Genomic DNA, 7,962 nt, shown 5'->3' with positions numbered 1-7,962 from the left:
TTTAAGCCGAAATTTTGCAAGAAGCAGCTCATGATCTGAGCCACAGTCAGCTCCAGGGCTTGTTTTTACTGACAGTATAGAGCTTCTCCATCTTTGGCTGCAAAGGACATAATCAATCTGATTTCGATATTGACCATCTGGTGATGTCCATGTGTAGAGTCGCCTCTTGTGCTGTTGGAAAAGCGTGTTTGCTATGATCAGCGTGTTCTCTTGGCAAAACTCTATTAGCCTTTGTCCTGCTTCATTTTGTACACCAAGGCCATGCCTGCCTGTTATCCCGGTGATTTCTTGACTTCCTACTTTAGCATTCCAATCCCCTATGATGAAGAGGACATTTTTTTTTGGTGTTAGTTCTAGAAGGTGTTGTAAGTCTTCATAGAACCGATCAACCTCAGCTTCTTCGGCCTCAGGGGTTGGGGCATAGACTTGAATTACTGTGATGTTGAATGGTTTGCCTTGGATTCGTACTGAGGTCATTCTATCGTTTTTGAGATTGTACCCCAGTACTGCTTTTCTCGCCCTTTTATTTCCTGAGTGCTGCTCCATTTCTTCTAAGGGATTCTTGCCCACAGTAGTAGATATGATGGTCACCTGAATTAAATTCGCCCATGCCTGTCCATTTTAGTTCGCTGATTCCCAAGATGTCGATGTTCAATCTTGCCATCTCATGTTTGACCACCTCCAGCTTACCTTGATTCACTGACCTTACATTCCAGGTTCCTAAACCATATTGTTCTTTACAGCATCGGACTTTCTTTTCACCACCAGACACATCCACAGCTGAGTGTCCTTTCGGCTTTGGCCCAGCCACTTCACTCTTTCTGGCGCTACTTGGGAATTCCCTCTGCTCTTCCCCAGTAGTATATTGGACACCTTCCGACCTGAGGGCTCATCTTCCGGCATCATATCTTTTAGCCTTGGGATATGTTCCATGGGATTTTCTTGGCAGGAATACTGGAGTGGGTTGCCATTTCCTTCTCCAGTGGACCACATTTTGTCAGAACTCTCTGCCATGACCTGTCGGTCTTGGGTGGCCCTGCACGGCATAGCTTATGGTTTCACTGAGTTACACAAGCTCCTTCGCCACAACAAGGCAGTGATCCATGAAGGGGGGTAGGCTCCATAGGTACCAATAATCCATTTGACCTGGAAATCTGTCTTCCAACACATTCCTCAGGTCTCTTAAAATCTTTTTGTTAAAGGATCCTAATCTTGGCCAAGTGTGTCACAGTACAGGCCATTTTTCAGTGCACAATAAACACAATCTTTTCTTAAACATTCCTACCGGTATCTCAACAGAAGTTAACATGACGTCTAATGGTGAACCCGCAGGTATACTCTTCCCCACACCCATGATTCCGACCTTAGTCGAATTTTCCCTTTGGACGTGTATACCTTTCAACACAGTCCGACGTGAATTCACTTACCTCTATTTGTTGGTCTTGCCCTTCTATGAGGACCCAGCCTTATTGAAGGTTGCCCGGGCCCCTCCCAGAATGCAAAACACCCCAAGGTGTAACTCACCTAGAGCCAGCTGGGTGGTTGTTCTCTGGGAGACCTGAACGCTGACAACTAGACTGTCTCCTGGCTAACTCGCCAATTGTGGTAAGAGGGCAGAATGGCCCCCGTAGGTCGTGTCTAGTGCAGGTCCAATAAAGCCATAGACACCGGGTAAGGATCCAACGCTGTTTTATTGCTGCAGCAAGGCTGAGTACAAGAAAATATACTCCAGCCCCAAGGAAACCTCTGGCTGGTCTTTTATAGCAAGCTGGAGTTACATAAGTCAAAGCGCGCATGCGTCAATAATCTTTCACATTGTTATATATGTTACTAAGAGAGAAGTGTCTAAAGTTCTTAGATCACTATCAGGAAAGTCCCTACACTTTCTCATTGCTCAGATGTGACAACGGGTGACAACTTGTTTCTAAGTGTCAGGAGCACCCTAGCTGCCTCTTGCAGTCCCCACCAATAGCCAACTCAGGACACAGATGACGAGGATCCTTTCTGAGGCTTTATTCCTTTATGACTCTTTCAGATGCTAATCACTAGCGACTAAGCAAGGAACTGCACTGGGGAAAGATAGCAGAGTAGCCTAAGCTCCAGGTAAGGCAGTTCGTCCCCGTTTGAAGGGGAACCATGGGAAGACCCTGAACTTATGGGCTAAGGAGAGATCCTCCCTCTTTTCCTTGGGTCCTCAGGACGCCACCATTGTTTGCGCACCAAACGAGCGGAGCGCCTCTGGGGCTCTATGGACTCAGTGTCCGCCCTGACATCATCCCCGCTCCCATGTGGCCTCCCCCTCGTGCTCCTCCTCTGGGGCCCCGGGTTTGTGGGGGTACAGCTGGTGGAAGCACCTCAGCAGCAACGGAGCACGGGTTCCCAGGATCGCTCATCTGGCCCGTACCCCTTCCAATCCACCAGATATTGCAGGTGGCCATGAGAAAGGCGGGAGTCCAGAATCTCCACGACCTCAAACTCCTCCTCCCCCTCCACCAGCACTGGCGGCAGGGGGGGGAGCAAGCCGAGCGATGAGGGTCGCCAGAAACCAGGGGGGACAGCAAGGACCGATGAAAAACAGGATGGATCTTCATGGCGGGGGGGAGAGCCAGGCGAAAAGCAACAGGGTTAATCTGGGCCGTAATCTGGAAAGGCCCCGTGCGGCGAGGCGCAAGCTTCTTCGCAGGCGAGTGAGTGGGGAGGTATTGGATGGACAACCAAACCCAGTCCCCCAGTTGCAGAGACGGACCCGGCTGGCGCCACCGGTCCGCAGAGGCCTTGTAGGCTGTCTTGGCTTGCTCGAGGGAGTCCCGTAAGAGGTGGTGTACCGCTCGCAACTCCTCTAAAAACTCACGGGCTGCCGGCACCAAAGAGGGAGCTAGGGTGGATGGGAAAGCCCTGGGGTAGTAGCCAAAATGGAGTCTGGCGGGTGGAAGCATGGCAGGCATTGTTATAAGCAAATTCTGCAAGAGGCAGCAAGGAAAACCAGTCATCTTGCTGGTAATTGACATAACAGCGCAAATATTGCTCCAGAGTCGCATTGGTGCGCTCGGTCTGACCCGAGACACCGTCTGGGGATGGTGGGCGGAGGAAAGACGGAGCGTCACATGGAGAAGCCCAAGTAGCTCCCTCCAGAAATGGGCAGTGAATTGGGCCCCCCTATCCGAAATGAGACCCTCGGGCCATCCGTGGAGCTGGAAAGCATGCGCCAAAAACAGCTCCGCCGTCTCCCTGGCTGTGGGCAACCCAGAGCAGGGGATGAAATGGGCCATCTTAGAAAACAAATCCACCACCACCAGAATGGTGGTCTTACCGTGTGAGGGAGGCAAGTCAGTGATGAAGTCAAGGGAGAGCAGTTTCCAAGGTCCTGAGGGGGTAGGCAGGGGGTGAAGCAAGCCTGTGGGCTTGCCGGAGGGGGCCTTCGCCCACTGGCCAATTGGGCAGGAGGCGACATAGGTCTTGTCATCCCGACACACATGAGGCCACCAAAAATCCCGCGTCACTCCGTGCAGGGTCTTGGCGGAGCCAAAATACCCAGCAGTGGGGGAGTCATGGCACTGATGGAGGACCTTCTCGCGGAGATGTCTAAAAGGCACACAGACCCAGCCTGAATGGTGAAGCAGGCCACCTCGCAAAGAGAAGGGTGTAGGGGGGGGCGGAGGCTTGCCCCAATTCCTCCACTTTTGTGCGGACAAAAGCATCCTGAGCCTGTTCCCTCCCAAGAGTGAGGCACCGCAGCTGCCGCCAGGCTCTGGGGGGGAAGAAACAGAGGGGGGGGGATTTCCCTCACCCCGTGGCTGGAGGTCCAGCTTATGAGAAAGAGCATCTGCTTGTAGGTTGTCGGAGGCCTTCACATGGCAAATCGTACGGTGGAACCGGGGATAAAAAAGCAACCACCTAATCTGCCACTGGTTTAAGGCACGGGCTGTCTGAAGATGTTCCAGATTGTGATGGTTGGTCCTAACTTCGACTGGGTGCTGTGCCCCCTCCAGAAGATGACACCAGGTCTCCAAAGAGGACTTGATGGCCAACAGTTCCTTCTCCCAGATGGTATAATTCCTCTCAGACATGTTCAGCTTCCTGGAGTGGTAGGCGCAGGGTTGCAACCCGCCGCCCGCCCAATCTGGCTGAAAAGGCACCGCCCCCACCACAAAGTCAGAGGCATCAGTTTGCACTACAAAAGGCTTCCTCGGGTCAGGATGCACCAGGATCGGCTCAGAGCTAAAAAGCTTCTTAAGTTCCTCGAAAGCCTGCTGGGCAGATGCCGTCCAATGAAAAGGAGATTTCCTGCCCTTAAGGAGGTCCGTGAGAGGAGATGTCAGCCGAGCAAAGCTGGGCAGGAACTTTCTGTAGAAATCAGCAAACCCCAGAAAACGTTGGAAGTCCGTCTTGGTGGATGGAGCCTGCCAGGAGAGGACAGCCTGGACCTTTGCAGGATCCATCCTGATACTGTCGGCTGAGATAATGTAGCCGAGATAGTCCAAAGAGGTTAGGTCAAACGCACATTTCTCCAGCTTGGCATAAAGCTGGTGCTCGCGGAGGCGCTGGAGGACGGCGGGGACATGGTGCTGATGGGTGTGGGGGTCCTCAGAAAATATAAGTAAATCATCGAGATACACAATGAGGAAAGTGTCCAAATAGTCCCGGAAGATGGCATTCATAAAACGCGAAAACGTGGGGAGGGGGTGCAGGTGAGCCCAAACGGCATCACTAGGTATTCATACGCTCTGTACCGGGTGCCCTAACAGGTCTTCCACTCATCCCCCTCCTGGATGCGAATCAGGTTGTAGGCGCCACGCAGGTCCAACTTTGTGAAAATCCTGGCTTGCCCCAGGTGCTCCAGCATCTCCGGTATGAGGGGGAGGGGGTACTTGTTGGGGATCGAGACCGAAAAAAACGCTCTGAAGTTGTGCACCGGGCGGAGTTCTCCCGATTGTTTGCGCACGAACATGATAGGGGCGCAGGCGGCGGAGGAGGAGGGGCGAATGAAGCCGCGGCTGAGGTTTGTGTCCAAAAACTCCTGCAGAGCTTGAAGTTCCGCCTCCGACATCGAATACAGCCAGCTGGCGGGGATGGTCACCCCAGGAATGAGGTTAGTGGCACAGTCGAAAGGGCGGTGTGGGGGGAGCTGGTCGGCCTCCTTCTTGTCGAAAACATCCCGAAAAGCCGCATACTTCTTTGGGAGGATCATGGTAGCTGAAGAACTGCCAGAAGCGGACGAGGAGGGGGAGGGAAGGGTTAAGGCCTGGGCTGGGACTGGCGCCTCGGTCGGGAGGCAATGTTCCCGGCAGTAGGGAGACGCGAACTCCACCTGCTGAAGCCCCCAAGAAATCTGAGGATCATGCTTAGAGAGCCAGGAAACACCCAGCACGAGTGGGTACTGGGGAACCTTGGCCAAGTGAAACTGGATCTGCTCAATGTGGGACTGGGCGCGCAGAGTGAGCGGAGCTGTAATCCGGGTCACCATGCCCGAAGAGAAAGGACGCCCATCGATGGTCTCCACTGCCAAGGGGGCAGGAAGGGGCAGGGTAGGAATCTTGTGGAGGTGAGCGAACGTTTCATGCATGAAACTGGTCGTAGCCCCAGAGTCCACTAAAGCCAGGGCCTCCACCCCACCCCACTGGGAGGAGCAGAGGTGAACATGTAATAGCAGATGGGAGGGTGGGGGGGGTTGTGGAAGACACCCACCGGGTGGGGAACCGACCCCCACACTGGAGACCCCCAGCAGGCTTGGGGGGCAGTCTAGTCAGGCCTGAGGACGAGGAGGAGGAGGAGGAGGAAGAAGAGGAGGGGGAGGCAGTGGGGCTGCGGGTCTGGCGTGGCAGGTTTTGGCGAAATGTCCCAGCTTTCTGCACCGAAAGCATCGGTGCGCCACCGCTCTAGTTCCTCTGGAGACAGTGGGGCTCGGGTACCTCCCAGCTGCATCGGGGTCTCCTCCGCCCCCACCACAGGGGCGGGGGTGGGGGAGGGGGCAGGAAACGTGGGGAAAGGGAGGAGGGAAATCTTGTCCCCCAGCGTCCCGCCGGGTCTGCCAGCGCCCCTCCAGCCGACTATCTATCTGGAGGCAGGTCTGGATGAGGTCCTCCAAAGTAGGTGGGCTAGGCATGCGCGCCAACTCGTCCAAGATCTCTTTGTTCAAACCGTCCAAAAACTGAGCCACCAGCGCGGCATCATTCCACTGTAAATCCTGCATCAGCAAGTGAAAAGTCGTCGCATAGCTAGAAACTGAGTCCTTGCCTTGCCTGAGGAGGCGAATCTCCCGAGAAGCCGTCTGCATGTGCAGGGGGTCACCGAAAAAACTGGCCATCGCTGTCATGAAACCTTAATAGTCCCTGAGCAGGAAGCTAGAAGGAGTCCCGAAGCCCATCTAGCTGCCACGCCTGAAAGTAGGTTAATGATGAAGCCCACACGAACCTGTTCTGTCAGGAAATCCTCAGGTCAAAGGCGCATGTACAGCTCCGATTGGGCCCGGAAAATCTGAAAAAGTCCTTTCTCACCAGAAAACTTCTCTGCAAGAGCTACCGGGCACTTGCAGCGGGGGGGAATCGGGGGTGGCGGGGGTTGAGCCGCAGCTTGCAGACTCTGTACGGCAGTCGTCAGTTGAGCCACTTGATCACGAAGAACCTGGTTCTCTTGCGCGAGAACTTGCACCGCCGGGTCCATGGCAGCCTCCAGAGGCAGTAGGAAAAGAGAGAGAGAGAAAAAAAGAGGAACGGGGACCAAGCTGTCAGGAGCGCCCTAGCTGCCTCTTGCAGTCCCCTACAATAGCCAGCTCAGGACACAGACGACGAGGGTTCTTTCCGAGGCTTTATTCCTTTATGACTCTTTCAGATGCTAATCACTAGCGACTAAGCATGGAACAGCACTGGGGCAGATAGCAGAGTAGCCTAAGCTCCAGGTAAGGCAGTTGGTCCCCATTTGAAGGAGAACCATGGGAGGACTCTGAACTTATGGGCTAGGGAGAGATCCTCCCTCTTTCCCTTGGGTCCTTGGGATGCGACCGTTGTTTGCGCGCCAAACGGGTGGAGCGCCTCCTCTCGGCGCCCTCCATCTGGCACTGCTCCCTGCGTCTGCGCCGAGTGTCCAGCAAGCCCTCCTCCAGCGCTCTCTCGCTGCCAGGGTCACTCTCTCTCCCAGGAATGCTGGCAGGAGGAATCTCTGCCAGCCGCTGTGGTTGTGAGAGACGAGCGAGCTCCTCTCCCACGGATTGCTGTTCCTCCTCAGAATCAGAACTGCTCTGGGGCTCTCTTGGATGAATTTCCACCCTGACACTAAGAATGGAAAGATATGCCTAACCACAAAGCTAATAGAACATTCTGTGGTTTGGCCAAAGTACAACAGTTGGTTATATGTTCTCGCTCGAGCAATTTGTTTCTTGGAACACCTCTTGCTGCTATGACAGCTAAAGTGCAAGCCTCAGCAAAGGTTATAAGTTGATGTAAAGATGGAGTTACTCTAGTTAAGCTATTAACAACAGTTCTAACCTTATATGGTAAAGCCTCTGAACCCTGTCAAGATTATACCAGGAACTGGGGAAAGAGCTTGTTTGCACTTCACAATGGTCATCCCTGGATATAAACTCTGTAGGAAGGACAGGGAAGGGCGTACTGGGGGAGGTGTTGCCCTGTACGTCAGAGAGGGGACAGTGTCGAGCGGACCAGCGCACCTAAAAGGGGTAGGCTCTTCCAGAGAAGCGCTGTGGGCGCCAGTACCAGGCTCCAAAACTACTTTAGTGCTGGGAACGTGCTATCGTCCCCCAGACCAGAATTAGGATCCCAGCCGTACTTGGGAGTCGTGAGCCACTCTTACCCCACCACCTCCTTGCAATGTGGGGAGGGAGCAATGGGGCTTTGTAGAGTAAGAACAGGACTCCTTTGGTTAATGCTGAAAAACTGGAAGATGTTAACATGCTTAACACATACATGGAAGTATTTCTTTTACTGCTGCATGGTTTCATTGAGTTTT

The sequence above is a fragment of the Heloderma suspectum genome, chromosome W, assembly GCF_057233095.1.
Source record: "Heloderma suspectum isolate Gila_16-S chromosome W, 16-S_ref, whole genome shotgun sequence".
In the NCBI taxonomy this organism is placed as follows: domain Eukaryota; kingdom Metazoa; phylum Chordata; class Lepidosauria; order Squamata; family Helodermatidae; genus Heloderma; species Heloderma suspectum.
The sequence above is the reverse complement of the archived record's forward strand: the minus strand, read 5'-3'. Positions refer to the sequence as shown.